The 16,737-nt window shown below is 35.6% G+C and overlaps 1 long non-coding RNA gene across 1 annotated transcript in view; it reads right to left on the bottom strand.

The window, feature by feature from the left end:
- LOC137211076 (uncharacterized) overlaps positions 1–15,599 on the bottom strand; it is a 162,778-nt gene extending 147,179 nt beyond the window's left edge. The window contains exon 1 of the long non-coding RNA XR_010936875.1: positions 15,330–15,599. This is a non-coding gene — a long non-coding RNA (uncharacterized lncRNA). The remainder of the gene's footprint in view (positions 1–15,329) is intronic.
- Between the last annotated feature and the right edge of the window lie 1,138 nt (positions 15,600–16,737).

The following is a 16,737-nucleotide window of genomic DNA, read 5'->3' as shown; positions in this document are numbered from 1 at the left end:
TAAAGCATGTAGTAAGCAGGGAAGAAAAGGAAGGAAGACGCCTGGCAGAATGAGTTGCCCATGGGATTAACAAATAGTTAAACCGAGATTAGAGAGCTGAGGGAACCCTTCATGCAATCTCCAGGGCAGAGAGCCAAGGGAATCCCACTATACCTTATTTTAAATGACAATTGTGAGACAACATCACCGAGCAGTAACAGAGGATAATTTACATCCTATAGTTTTCTATTATGCTTTCTGTAAGGCATCTTGATTTCTCATCCTCATTGCATCCTCTGTATGGAAATACATATATACTTTTTTTTTCCTCCTGTTATCTAGCAGTGGTATGGGTATACTGAGTAGATTACAAATAAAATGTATGTACCATGGGAAAAAAGTGAATGTGTACATTTTTGTTATATAAGAAAAATAAAATTATGCCTGAGATATCTGAAAATGTTCATATACCTGTAAAATTCAAAGTCTAGAGGAGACTTAGAGAGCCTATCAGTCTTAGGATGTAATAAGATATGTAATAAGATATGTTAAATCATACCAAAAAAATTAATCTACAAAGTAATGGGCTCCATAATGGAAATTTTGAGTGAAGATAGAAGCAACTGCAACTCCATTCCCCAAGGTGCAAAACTCAGGTGAAAGATCATATCATTTTATTTTTGATCCAAATATATTTTTCACCTCTCTTAAATTCCCTTGGTTCAAATTTTATCTGGAGAAGACTTCAAAGTAGGCATAAATATCTTTTTGGTTTTTTGTTTAGCTTGTATTTTCCTTTTTATAAGCCATACTTTTCTAATTATAAAAGATAAAATATAAGGGCATACTTTAAATTACTTTTCTCTTTGTTACATGTTCTTCATTCAACTCTGCAAACGAAGAGCAGATAATATATTGTTAGACCAAACTGGGTGAAAATATTTCTGACATTATACCTCTAAAATTAAAAACAGAAAACAAAAGCAAACAAATTAAAACAAAAAGAAATAGAAAGATAATGGGAAAGGAGGTAAAAGCACACTGTAAATGTCAGTAAAACTTTGGAGAGTATAAAGAAGACACACAAATGAAATGACTTAGCAAATCAAATTTTTAAATAAAAATTAACTGTCAGCACAGTGGAAATAAAAAGCAATGTTCTACAGAAAACTCTGAAAAGGATATAGAATTGCAAATTTGGGTAATTTTAAAATCTGTATATTAAAATCTAAAAGAAGGAGCATTGATTAAATATCTTGTTAAGGAGAAGGTTAACCCCCAGAGTCCTTCTTCCAGCCCTATCATCAAGCAATTGTCCCTCCCAAATGTTGGTGGAAGTAAATAGTTTACTCTCTGACACTCAAAAAAATAAATACCAGAATATGAACACTAGACACAGGTGAGAATGACAATGAGGTGCCCTATTAAAAACATATAGTTAAGTGAAAATTTTCACAGTGGGTTTTGACACCTCCAAGTTCTTTCTTTTAGATTTATCTCAGAATAATAAAATCTAAGTTTACATTCTCTGAGGCAGAAGAGTGATAATTTCTTTCTGAGGAAACTAATTTGGCCAAGAGAAAAGGACAACTGTATACTAATTTTAGTGGATTCTCCAACGAAAGACCCATTTTACTGACCTATCAGTTTCTACGGTAAGGATCATCAATGCCCAGAGAGCTTCCAAACAGCTTATTAGTATATAATTCATAAATACTCCAAGCAAAAAAATTTAGGCAAAAACAATTAGAAAGAAATAACTAAGAGGAGAAAACTAAACAGAGCAGATATATAGTTGAAATATATCTTCATTCCACAAGATCTCAAAGATCACAAAAACTTACTTCCTGTGCATTTTTACTCATTTTAACCACAAAATGATTTTTTGCAACAAAATAGGGAACTAAGTAACTCAAGAAGACAAAAGTAATTTAGGAAGACATGGGTTTTTGGAAAAACCAGGTCCAACTCAAGAAAGGGGAGGAAAGACAACTCCAAATGACAGAAAAAATTTCCCAGTCATTTAAAATAATAAGAGCAGACTTAGAAAGCACATACCCAGACTGAAAAGATGATAAAGGAATGCTGAAGGATGCTGAGGAGAGAAAAATGGAATGAGTATGTTACTTGAGGAATTTTACCTTATAATAAGAGTTTATTACTTTTAGAATGTGTTAAATACATAAAAAATGAACAAAATTGAGAAATTTATTATTTCCAGGGAAATAAAAATATTTTCTATGAAACAAACTGCCATTCTATATGGCTCATCTGTGGAAAAACATTTTCACAAGTAAAATAATGTAAAAACAGAATGCTGATATAACAATGGTTGATATAACTACACTATGAGGATGACAGTAGAAATGTAGCCAAGCAGGACCCTATGGAGCCTTCCTGTGACAGACCTCCTCCCCCCATATCCTCTCCCTGCCTCTTGTTGTAGAAAAGCTGTAGTCTCCCAGGCCTCCCCTAAGTCAAAAAAGCCTGGCTCAATAATTAATGATTGAAAGGATGTGAACATGTAGTGACAAAAGAAGCAGCTGGGCCAGGAGAACTGGTAACAATTTAAACAGTAAATCAGCTATGTGTCAGTCACAGAATCTTTAGCTCCTCCCTGAAGTACACAGATAACAGTATCTGATGCACATTTCTAAGTTGTTTTACAGATACTAAAGCCCCCACCAAAAGGAAGAAGTTAACTACATGATGACCATGAGCATGTTGCCTCCAGACTGGGTGGAGCCTGAAGACTGATAATGTTAAACCCTGGGACACCACCCTGTTACCTCACCATCAACAAATAAGAGAATTGTGCATAAGCTGATCACACACCCTCTGGCTCCCCTCTCTCACCTTGCCTTTAAAAATGCTTCCCTGAAACCCATGGGGTAGTTTGGGTTTTGTAGAGCATGAGGTACTGGGACTCCTTGTATGGTGCCTACAATGAACACTGCACTTCCTACACCACAACCTGGCGTCAGTAGCTTGGCTTTACTGCATGATGGCAAGCAGACCCAAGTTTGGTTCGGTAACAGAAAGTTATGCATGTTTGTATTGGATGCTGCTGTAAGAGAGAGAACTGCCACCAGTTCAATCATGACTGATTCCACTATTTATATCATACCTCCCTCTAAACCAATAATAAGTTCTGTGAACTCTCCCCAGATTTTCCAAGTCCAAAATTAGCTATCACCTCCTGTGACGGGGCAGAAGAATTGTGCTATATTTCCTGCCTCATAAGGTGGATAATATAGATGTAGCTTAAATCAGGAAGACTTCTTACAGTTTCTCAGCAGGGGACTGACCGCCTACATTCTTTGTTCTAGATGCCTGAGGAAAAGAACTTTTCATCTCGCAACAATTGTTAGGAAACTGCAACAATATAATGAAATACGATGAATTGGCAAATAAAAACAACAAGTCACTAAAAAGTGACAAATTTTCAGACAGACAGGAAGATAAAAACCCATTTCCAATTAAAGAAAACTAATAAGAGAAAACCAAATTTTTTAAAAGAGAGGAAAATTAAGAATACAAATTAATTTTAATAACAGAATTTGTGTTTTATTATTTAAGAATACAGTAGATAAAATAAAGTAGAATATAGTTATAGTAGATTCCCTAATTACTGACTATAAAAGCAAGAAATATCTTAGTTTAAAAAGTAAAAATATTAATAGATTTAAAACTTGGGATGAAGTGGGACTCTTGGGTTGAAGTATTTTCCTGTCAGTAGATTGAAGATGCTACTCCATTGCCCTGTATCTTCAAAGCAGTAAACAGCATTCTCAGAAGAAAAACTTTGGAATATAAAATAGTATGGAAGAAAATGGTTTAGAGTCGGTTTTCTGCCCTTTCTTAGCTTCAAAATGTCTGCAGATTTGCTCTTTAGTCAAAGCCCCTTTCAATATTAAATCCAAGATATTTTAAGGGTTTACCTATACCAGATACATGACACCTGAAAATATATTTGAAACTATGTACCAATGTCATTATTAAGACTGAGTAAAGGATAACTTGTATTGATGAGATACAGGTGTTTCAGAGAATGAGGGCTAATAGCACTTCTGAGGGAGCTGAGTGAATCCTGTGACAGCAAGTTACATGTACCAGAGGGAATTGTGTGACTAGGTATATATGCTTAAATAACTCCCTAAGTTAGATTTCCCTGATTGGAGGTAGTCACATACATTCAGATCATCTTGCGCTCAAGAAAATATTGGGGGGCACAAGTTGTTTCTTGAGTCATGGATTTATTCTGATACAGTGAATGCTGTGTTATTTCTTAACCTGCATTCTTTTCAAAACCTAGGTAACACTGGTGCTGTTTGAGTTTAAATATTAACTCAATCCCAAAGAACTCTGCTAACAGTGGCATTTTAGAATAGAACACTAATCTTAATAAATAAGTAGCAGCCCTAACACACAATGAGCTTGGAAGTTGTTATTCCATTATTATAGCAAATTAAGAGCTGAAAAAACAGCTCATCAGAAAACTGGACTCATCAGAAAACTGGGTTTGCAGGACAAATCACTACCCACAAATCTGAAGATACAGTTGAATAAAGATAGTCAGAGCTAAGATCTGCTTACCTGGAGCAGAAGCTGCTGGAGCAATAAATTGGTAGGAACACAAAGGGTAACATTTATAAATTTCTGGAAGCTGAGTGTGGGATAGTTTGAATGTATGAGCCTCAGTCATGTCAATGCCCTCTCCAACTTTCAGTGATATCTATATACATATATATATCAGATTAATACTTATATGTATATATACATACATATCTATCTATCTACCTACCTGCCTATATTACCAGATTTACCAGAAACTCATCATAAAAAGCTAAGAAAGATCCCTTGCAAGCTCTGGAACAGGGAGAAAAAACATTAACCATTGTGAAATACATCCAGAGGATTCTCTATAAGAAAGGCGTAGTTGGGGTTGGGAGTGACTTTACCAGAGCTTTTTCTGACATGACGTAAGGGACATTATTCAACCTCAGTTTCTCTCTAGCTCTCATGTCTAACCTAAGAGGATGGCTTGGAGATAAGTAACACTTGTGAATGTTACAGCCCAGAGACACTAGCTCAATGAAAGTCAGAGATTTAACCATAAGATAATGGAAAGCCTACCCTCCACCACATATTACCACTAAACAAGTAGAACTCCATTAAAATAAGAGTGGATTATCTGAAAAAGACTTAAGATGCCAAAAAAAACAATACTCTGAGAGGAGGTCTCAGGGAAGTCCAAAGATCCAGGGGAGACAAAACACTACACACCAGAGTAATTTGAAGCCCCTAGCAACTACAGCTATAGAAAATATGAAATAGCACAATCTTGGCCATATTAGAATAAAGTCTCACAGTAAAGGTTTGTTTATCTCGGTTTCTATTACCTAATATATCATGTTTGCCTTTCAACTAAAAATGTTAAAAACAGAAAATAATACTGCCTTGAATAGACAAAGAAAGAATCTGAACCAGACTCATATATGACAAAGATTTTGGAATTATCAGAAAGGGAATGTATAATAACTATGATTAATATATTAAGGGTTGTAATAGAAAACGTAGACAACATGCAAGAATGGATAAGTAATGCAAACAGAGAGATGGAAACTAAAAAAAATGAAAAGGAAATGCTAAAAATCTGAAACCAAAAACAGAAATGAACTATGTCTTTGTTGGGGCTCAATAGTAGACTGGACCCACCAGAGGAAAATATCAATGAGGATGAATATTGGTCAAACGAAACTCCCCAAACTGAAATACAAAGAGAAAAAAATAAAAAGATGTGAAAAGAACATTCATGGACTGTGGAACAACTTCAAAAGGCATAACATATAAATAATTGGACTGCAAGAAGAAGAATAAGGGAGAATAGAATAGAAATATGTTTGACACAATAATGGCCAAAACTTTTGAAAAATCAATGATGACACAAAGCCACAGATCCAGGAAGCTAAGAGAATAAAATACAAGACAAATATGAACAAATCCACACCTAGGAATATCATGTGTATGATTAGTCAGGGTTCTCCAGAGAAACAAAGTCAATAGGATATATTTAGATATATGAGGACATTTATTATAGGAATTGGCTCATGTGATTATGGGTAAAGTCCTACCCAAAATTTAATTCATTCTGAGTTAGAATTATATTAATACCCTATTAGTATCACCCTAATACTAAAAATACATGAATGTATTTTTAGTATTAGAGAAAAAATTAGAGAATAAAGAACTTGTAATAAGGCAAAACTCATGAAAATAGGTATAAATGCCCTCAACAAGACATTAGCAAATTAAATTTTTAAAAAGTATGAAAAGAATTATGTAGTATATTCAGTGGGATCTTTCTAGCTATGTAAGGTTGGCTCAACATTTCAAAATCAATAACTATAATCCATCACATCTACAGAAAAGACAGAAAATCATATAATCATATCAAATAATATAGAAAAAGTATGTAACAAAATCCAACATCATTTAATGACTAAAATTACCACCAAACTAAGGATACTGGGGAACTGTCTCACATCTATAAAAAGCTTACACTTAACATCATATTTAATGGTGAGAAACTGGATTCTCCCCACCCCCAACCTCAGTAATGAGGTAAGGATTTCCTCTCTCAAAACTCCTATTCAGCATTGTACTAGAAGCCCTGGGTAGTGTAATACGACATGAAAAGGAAATAAAAACTACACAGATTGGGAAGAAAAAAATTAAGTTGTCTTTGTTTGTAGATGACATAATTGTTCATATAGAATATTCCAAAGAATCAAACAAAAAACCTCTTGTAACTTATAAGCAAATATAACAAAGTTGTAGGATATAAGACTGATATATAAAATTCAATTATTTTCCTACATATCACCAATGAACAATTGGAATTTAAAATGCAAAAGAACACAATTAACAATATGTAATGAGAAGAGTAATGATCTTTCAAATATTTTTATGTCCTAATCTTTGGAATCTGTCAATATGCCAGGTTACATGGCAAGGAGGAATTAAAATTGCAAATGGAACTAAGACTTTTAATCAACTAATAATAAAATAGGGAGCTTTTCCTGGATTATTCCAGTTGACCCAACTAAATCACAAGGGCCCTTAAAATGTTAAATAGGGAAACAGAAGAGTCAAAATCAGTGTCAGGGTGACGTTATATAAGAAAGACTGGACTAGCCATTGTTGCATTTGAAGATAGAAAGGTGCCATGAGTCAAGGAATATGGGTATCTCCAGAACCTGGAAAAAGCATGAAAACAGATTCTCCCTTAGAGCTTCCAGAAAGAAATGCTGTCCTGCTGATACGTTCATTTTAGCCAAGTGATTTTCATTTCAGTATTCTGATCACTAATTCAAGATAACAAATTTGAAGAGTTTTAAGCCACCAAGTATGCAGTAATTTTCCATACCAATAACAAACTAAACCAGATTTTAGTACCTGTTTAATATGTAAAGATGTGGGTTTGGAAGTTTATTTAGAATTTCACAATGAGCAGAGGATGAAAGACATTTGAGGAGCATGACTGACAAAGCCCAGATTGCCTCCAACAGACTGTCATTAGCAATGTGGATGGTAAAGATTTTGCTAGTGGAGGCTTAGAAGGATGTGAGAAGCATGGTAGAGAAAACATATATGATCTCAGAGAATACCCAAACTGCTCTTTAACAAACTGTTAGTAGAAATATGATGAAAAAGATACTCTCAGTGAGGGGTGACATAAAAATGAGAAATATGTTATTGGAAACTGGAAGAAAGGGAAACTTGTTATGTAGTGGCAGAAAGCTTAGCTGAAGTGTGTCCTGAAACAATATAACTTGTAAACAATGAACTATACTATTTAACTGAGGAGATTTCCAAGCAAAGTATTGAAGGAATGGCCTAGATTCTTCTTACTACTTGTAACAAAATGTGAGAAGAAAGAATTAATTTGAGGGAAGAACTTTTAAATAAAAAAGAGCCAGAATTTGATGATTTGGAAAATTCCCAGTCTATCCAGATTACAAAAGATGCTATAATTAAGAGAGTCACTTTCAGGCCATAAGAGAGTCACTTTCAGGCCCATGTGCTCTGGAGAGAAATCTCAGAGTATTTCAGGACAATCTTTTGCTAGTGTCGCAGAAGAATTAAAAGATTATTCAATCACACAGAAGGTTCTTTGAAGAAATTAGGCATGTATAAATTCTCTCAGCCATCTCTGAAGAATTCAAGGGTAGAGATAAGACTATCCACAAAAGGTCAATGGAGAAGATTCACGTTTCATGGAGTTACAAAGGAGACCTACAAGGCTCATGAAAATTTTATACTAGCAGAAACACCATCAGCTTGGATTAAAGGGATAAAGAGAATGAAAAAAATGAAAGAAGGCTGCCAGATGATCTAAATTTTAGGTAAAAACCAGGTTGATACATCTAATCAGTTCTACATACATGGTAGCTTTCACAAAAAGGAAGGATGACACTGAGGTTGGGATCATCAAGCTGTGTTTCATCAAGCACAGATGATGAAGCCAATAGCCCAGAGGGCTTTGCTGGGAGCCATAAAGAATTATTCCCAGACCTTGAAACCAAACTGTGTTTGGCTGGATTTAATAATTACTAGGGCTAGTGACAATTTGAGAGACACAATGAGATAGTATTAGAATATAAACCAGACCAAATAAATAAATTTATTCAATAGGCAAGAGATTAGGCAATTTTCCTTGCCAAAAAATTTCAAAAATGTATCTATATATTCCACTCTGAAGGAAGTGGAACATAACTCCTATTGCTTAATTGTGAGCTCTGTATATTTATTTATTTTCAAAAAGTGCAATATAGAAAAAGGCCAAAAAAAAGAGTAACTCAAAAAATGTAACTTTACATTTACATTACCTCAGCTAGGTGATCAAAATTAGCATCAACAGTGATATGTGTACCCCTGATATAAGATGATGTTTGGCCATTTAACCTCTGTGGTCTCCCTCCCCCAAATCTTTAATCCCAGTCTAATTATAAGAAAAATATCAGACAAACCTCATTTGAGAGATACTCTATGAAATGCCTAACCATTACTTATCAAATTATCAAGGTCATTAAAAGGAGTGAAAGTCTGAGAAACTATCACAGTCAAGAGGAACTTAAGCAAACATATGACCAAACGTAATATGGTATTCTGTATGGGATCTGGGAAAAGAATAAGAATATTAGGTAAAACCTAGTGGAATCTGAATAAAGTACTGACTTTAGTTAATGATAATGTGTCAGTCTTGTTTCATTAATAGTAACAAATGTACTATACTAATATAAGGTGTTAATAATAGGGGAAAATGGGTGCAGGTTATGTAGGATCTCTTTGTACTAACTCACAATATTTCTTTAAATCAAAAACTGTCCTAAAAATTTTAAAGTATTTAAAAAATAAGTAAAATGAGAACACAATTAATTAGAAAGACAAATTCAATTCCTTAAAAAAACTAGGTAAAGCTCAAGTAAATATATAAAGGATAAAATAAGAAATACATCACAAAGATATGCATTTGTAGATAAAATAAAACACATAATTATTGTAATTAAGGAGAGATGGAGATGGTAGAGTAGGAGGACACAGGGTTCAACTCCTGTCATGAACACATCAGAAGTACAACTACATATAGAGCAACTCTTGCTAAAATCTACCTGGGGACTAGAAAGACGGCTCCTCCATGATCAAAGCTGTAAAGAATGATCCACATGGAGTCCTGTAGGAACAGAGAAGTGATCTGGTTGGGACCCAAACCCCTAGAGGAGTGCACAGAAGAGGAGGAGGATATTGTAGGCTCGAGAATCCTCCCTGAGGAGCAAAAGGTTTGAGTCACATATTAAGCACCCCAGCCCTGGGGTCTGACACTGGGAAGACAAGCCCTCTTAGCTGGTTTGAAAAACACCAGGACTTATTGAAGAGCTGTAAGAAACCAAGACTCTATTCATGAAGAGTGTGCAAACAGACTTGCTTGCTCTCAGTCACTGCAAGGAAACAGCTGCTGAAAACTGCCTGGGGCTCTGGTTGGCTTGCCAGAACCGCCCCAGTGTGTCCCCAAGGCTCCAACTCCAGTCCCTTTTGCTCTGGCACTATTCCTCAGTAAGGTGGAGGCTGCCATTGCCAATGAGCGTATGCATACTTGGAGGGAATCAAGCTGGCCTGGACCCCAGCACTGCCTCTGACCAGGGAAGAGGGGTCTACTGCCAGCACAGGCTTCAGTGCACACACTCAGGAGGGAGTGAAACTAGCTCCAGGGCGGAGATGATAATCACTGGAGTGCATTTCGCTGTACACACTTGGGTGGGAGTGAAGCCAGCTCAGTGGTGTGGCATCAACCCATCTAGTCTCAACCAGCCTCTAAGAAAGGCACGCAAACCAGGGAAAAAGTGAAACCAGCAGAGAAGTGCTGCCTCAAGCTCTCAGGCCCTGGCCATGCCCCAAACCAATGTAGAAACTGTCAAAGCACTCAGGAGAAACCCAACTCTCTCAGGACTCCTGCTCTAGCCCCTTGTGCCCTGAATTTACCCTTCATAGGGAACTGACAGTCACTGAGCATAGAAGAAGGCTAGGCTTGACCTGGTTTTTCCTCTAACCCCTCCAACTCCATCCCTACCTCCCACCAAGTCAGTGGCTGCAAGCACACCTGGGGGAAGACATGGCCCATGCTTACTTCAGATCCAGCTCTCTCACCAAAGCCACTGTGCATACAGAGACTGCATAGGAATGCTCCCATACAAAGAAACACCTTCAAGACCAGAATAGGTAACTGTTTTATCTAATTTCACAGAGACAGATAAAGTAAAACAAAATAAGAAGACAGATGAATATGTTTCAAATGAAAGAACAAGAAAAAAAAAGCCCTGAAAAATACCCTAGTAAAACAGAGATAAATAATTTACCTGATAAAGAGATCAAAGCAATAGTAATAAGAATGCTAACTGAGCTTGGGAAAAGAATAGATGAACACAGTGAGAATTTTAACAAAGAACTAGAATATATATAAAAAAAGAACCAGTCAGAGGTAAAGAAGACAATTACTGAAATGAAAAAATACACTAGAGGAATTAACAGGAGATTAGGTGATACAGAATCACACATAAGTGATCTGGAAGATAGAATAATGGAAATCACCCAATCAGAACAGCAAAAAGAAAAACAAAGTAAAAAAAAAGAATAGTTTAAGGGACCTCTGGGACAACATTAAACATAATAACCTTTATATTATAGCGGTCCCACAAGGAGCAGAGAGAGAGAAAAGGGTAGAAAATGTATTTGATGAAATTATGGCTGAGAACAGCCCAAATGTGAAGAAGGAAACAGATATTCAGGTACAGGAAGCACAGAGAGTCCTAAACAAGGTGAATACAAAGAGACCCAGACTAACACATACCATAATTAAAATGGAAAAGTTAAAGAGAGAATTTTAAAGGCAGCAAGCAAAAAAAAAAAAAAAAAAAGGCACGTAGAAGGGAACTCCCATAAGGCTATCAGCTATTTTTCAGCACAAACTTTGCAAGCCACAAAGGAGTGGCATGATATATTTAAAATGCTGAAAGGGAAAAACCTACAATCTAGTACACCCTACCCAGCAAGGTTATCATTCAGAATTGAAGGAGGGAGAAAAAGCTTCTCAGACAAGCAAAAATTAAAAGAGTTCATCAATACCAAACTGACTACACAAGAAGTGTTAACAGGTCTTCTTTAAGTGAGAAAGAAAAGGCCACAACAAAAAGAAATTATAGGAAGGGAAAAATCCCAGTGGTAAAGGTAAAGGCTGTGAATCAACCACTTAAATAAGCTGCTATGAAGACTGAAAACAGAAAAAAGTGACTAAATCAACTCTTAACTACAATAAATAGTTAAAGGATAGACATAAATATGTAAAATATGACATCAAAAACACAAAATGTGGCAGGAAGTTTAGGCAGAGCTTTGAGAATGTTTGAACTTAAATGACTATATGAACTCCATAGTTACCAAAAATCAAAAACCTACAATAGATACACAAAAACTAGACAGAAAGGAACACAAACCACACTAAAGAAAATCATCAAACCACAAGGGAAGAGACTAAAGGAAGAAGAAAAGAACAGAGGAGAACTACAAAAACACCCTGAAAACAAGTAACAAAATGGCAGTAAGTACACATTTAATAATCACTTTAAATGTCAATGGACTAAATGCTCCAATCAAAAGACATAGGGGGGCTAACTGAATAAAAAACATGATTAATCCATGTATTTGTATAAGAGACTCACTTCAGAGCTAAAGGTACACACAGATTGAAAATGAGGAGATGGAAAAATTAACCCTTGCAAATGGAAAGGAAAAGAAGGCTGGGAGAGTAAAACTCATATCAGACAAAGTAAACTTAAAATCTATAATACAAGACAGAGAAGGGCATTGTATATATAATGATAAAGGGCCCAATATAAGAAGAGGATATAATATTTGTTAACATATATGCACCTAATATAGGAGCATCCAAATATATAAAGCAAATATTAATAGACATAAAGGGAGAATTTGACAATAATTCAATAGTAGTAGGGAACTTTAACAGCCCACATATCATCCAGACAGAAAAGCATTAAGGAAACAGTGGCCTTAAATGACACATTAGACCAGTTGGATTTAAATGATATCTACAGGACATTCCATCCAAAAATAGCAGAATACACATTCTTTTCAAGTGTACATGAAATGTTCTCCAGGACATATTACATGCTAGCCACAAAACAAGTCCCAATTTAAGAGGACAGAAATTATGTCAAGCATCTTTTCTGACCACAACAGTATAAACATAGAAATCAATTACAGGAAGAAAAATGGAAAAAAAACACAAAAAATGGAAAAAAAACACAAAAAAACACAAAACTGTGGAGACTAAACAACAGGCTACTAATAAACCTAATAATAAACTAATAAACTAATAAACCAACAATAAAATCAAAAAGAAAATCAGAAAATAATTTGAGACAAATGAAGATAAAAACAAAGCTTCCTTAAATCGATGGAATACAGCAAAAGCAGTTCTAAGAGGGAAGTTTACAGACATACAGGCCTACCTAAAGAAACAAGAAAAATCTTAAATAAGCAACCTAACCTACCATCTAAAAGAATTAGAAAAAGAAGAACAAAGCCTAAAGTCTCCAGAAGGAAGACAATAATAAAGATCAGAGTGGAAATAGAGACCAAAAAACAGTAGAAATAACCAATAAAACCAAGAGCTGTTTTTTTAAAGATAAAGAAAATTAATAAGTTTGTAGCCAGGCTCATTAAGAAAAAAACAAGCAATAGAACCCAATTAAACAAAATAAGAAATGAAAGAAGAGAAACTACAATGGATATCAGAGAAATACAACAATCATAAGAGAATACTATAAATAGTTATATGCCAACAAATTGGACAACCTAGAAAAAATGGATAAATTCCTAGAAACGTACAATTTTCTAAGACTGAATCAGGGACAGATAGATAATCTGAACAGACCAATAACTAGTATTGAAATTGAATCATTAATCTAAAACTCCCAAAAAACAAAAACCCAGGGCTTCCCTGGTGGCGCAGTGGTTGAGAGTCCACCTGCTGATGCAGGGGACACGGGTTCATGCCCCAGTCCGGGAAGATCCCACATGCTACGGAGTGGCTAGGCCCATGAGCCATGGCCTCTGAGGCTGCGCGTCCAGAGCCTGTGCTCCCCAACAGGAGAGGCCACAACAGTGAAAGGCCCGCATACCGCAAAAAAAAAAAAACCTCAGGACTGGATGGCTTCACAGATGAATTCTAGCAAATATTTAAAGAAGAGTTAATATCAATCCTTTGCGAACTATTCCAAAAATTTTAAGAGGAGGGAAGATTCCAAATTAACTCTATCAGGCCACCATTACGCTGATATCAAAACTAGACAAAGACACTTCAAAAAAGAAAATTACAGACCAATATCTCTGATAAATATATATTCAAAAATCCTCAACAAAATATTAGCAAACTGAATTCAACAATACATAAAAAGGATCACACACCATGCTCTAGTGGGATATATTCCAGGGATGTGAGGATGGTTCCATATCTGCTAATCAATCAATGTGACACAACACATTAACAAAATGAAGGATAAAAATCACATGATCACCTGAATAGATGCAGAACAGCATTAGATAAACAACACCATATGATAAAATCTTATGACAAAGTTGGTAAAGAAGGAACATATCTCAGCAAAATAAAGGCCATTTATGACAAACCCACAGCAAACATTATACTAACCGGTGAGAAACAAAGCTTTTTCTTTCAGATCAGGAACAAGATGAGGATACCTACTCTTGCCATTCCTGGTTAACATATTATTGGAAGTCCTAGCCACAGCAATCAGATAAGAAAAGAAATAAAAGACATCCAAATTGGAAGGGAAGAAGTAAATCTATCACTGTTTTCAGATGACATGATACGATATATAGAAAACCCTAAAGTCTCCATCAAAAAACTAGTAGAACTAATAAGTGAATTCAGTAAAGTCTCAGGATACAGATTAATACACAGAAATACATTGATTTTCTACACATTTATAATAAACTATCAGAAACAGAAAGCAAGAAAACAATTTCATTTACAATCACATCAAAAAGAATAAAGTACCTAGGAATAGCTTAATCAAGGAGGTGAAAGACCTATACTCTGAAAACTATAAAGCACTGATGAAGAAAACTGAAGATAATACAAAGAAATGGATGGATATCCTGTGTTCATGGATTGGAAGAATTAATATTGTTGAAGTATCCATACTATCTAAAGCAATCTACAGATTTAATGCAATCCCTATCAAAATACCCATGGCATTTTTTCATAGAACTAGAACAATAATCCTAAAATTTTCATGGAACCACAAAAGACCCCAAATAGCCAAAGCAATCTTGAGATAAAAGAACAAAACAGGAGGTATCATGCTTCTTGACTTCAGACTATACTACACAGGTACAGTAATCAAAACAGTGTGTACTGGCACAAAAACAGACACATAGTTCAGTGGAATAAAATACAGAGCCCAGAAATAAACCCACACACAGTCTATTAATCTACGACAAAGGAGGCAAAAATACACATGGGAGAAGACAGTCTCTTTGTTTTGCTGAAAGCCTTACTTTCAGTTTCAAGGTTCATAGAATTCGCTGGCAAAATAACCACTCTACACTCAGTTAAATAACAATTTAGAGAGAGTTTATTGAATTAACGAAGATTACAGTATACTAATTGAGAAAAGAATAGTACAACTAACTAAGAAAGAATAGTAAAGACAGAGGTTTATATATCACTGAACTGAGGAAGCACCTACATGCAGATCCAAGCAGCGCTGGGAAGTCCCTTGAACAGCAATCTGTAGTCCCAGTTGGGAAGGTCTGGGGCAGTGCATCCACCCCACGGGTAAGACTTCAGTTTGCCACTCGAAGGAGCCCAGCTTTTAGCACCAAGCCACAGGCTGATAACAATCAGCCTACGTGCAAGTTTGCAGCTCTGGTTGTTGTCATAAATGCCTTGGTCTTAACTCTTAAGTCTTGGTATGTTCTTGATCCCTGGGGGCTGGCCAGGCCCTCAAGATGCAAGAAGTCCCATGACTTACTGCCTATCTTATCTAGTGGTTTACAATGTGTGCTGGCTCCACTCCTGCTGGCCTGGGTGTAGCTCAACAGTTTGTCATGCAGCCAGCTTTAGCATCATTGTCTGGTCAGAGAGAGGCCTAGTGCTGCCTATGAAGCCTGAACAAGACCACTTTACTAGCTTTCCCAACACTCTTCAATAAGTGGTGTTGGGAAAACTGGACAACTACATGTCAAAGAAGGATATTAGAACATTCTCTAACACCGTATACAAGATAAAGTTAAAATGTATTATGGACCTAAATATAAGACTGGAAGCCATAAAACTCCTGGAAGAAAACATAGGTAGTATACTCTGATATAAGTCTCAGCAATAATTTTTTGGATCTGTTTCCTCAGGCAAGGGAAACAAAAGCAATCATTAGCAAATGTGATCTTATTAAACGTAAAAACTTTTGCACATTGAAGGAAATCATAAACCAAACAAAAAGACAACCTACTGAATGGGAGAAGATATATGCAAATGATATGACCGTTAAGTGCTTAATATCCAAAATATATAAAGTTGAATATAAAAATATTCAACTCAATAACAAAAAAACAAACAACCTGCTATAAAAATGGGTAGAGAGTCATTTTTCCAAAGAAGACACATACTGATGGCCAATTGGCATGTGAAAAGATGTTCAACATAATTAACTGTCAGGGAAATGGAAATCAAAACCACAATGAGATATCATCTCACACCTGCCAGAATGGCTATCATTAAAAAGACAACAAATAATAAATACTGGCCAGGATGTGTAGAAAAGGGAATCTTAGTACACTGCTGGTGGGAATGTAAATTGGAACAGCCATTATGGAAAACAGTAGGGAGGCTCCTCAGAAAATTAAAATAGAACTACTATATGATCCAGTAATTCCACTTCTGGGTACATATCCAACGAAAATGGATACACTAATTCAAAAAGTTATATACACCCCAATATTGATAGCAGCATTGTTTACAACAGCCAACATAGGAAACAATCTAAGTAATCATCAACAGATGAATGGATAAAGAAGATTTGGTATCTGTGTATATGTATATATATAGAATATGTGTGTATGTACACACACATATATACACACACACAAAGTGTATAT

Source organism: Pseudorca crassidens, chromosome 2 (genome assembly GCF_039906515.1).
Source record: "Pseudorca crassidens isolate mPseCra1 chromosome 2, mPseCra1.hap1, whole genome shotgun sequence".
In the NCBI taxonomy this organism is placed as follows: Eukaryota; Metazoa; Chordata; class Mammalia; order Artiodactyla; family Delphinidae; genus Pseudorca; species Pseudorca crassidens.
Note: the sequence above shows the minus strand (reverse complement) of the source record. Positions and strands in the feature narration are given on the sequence as shown.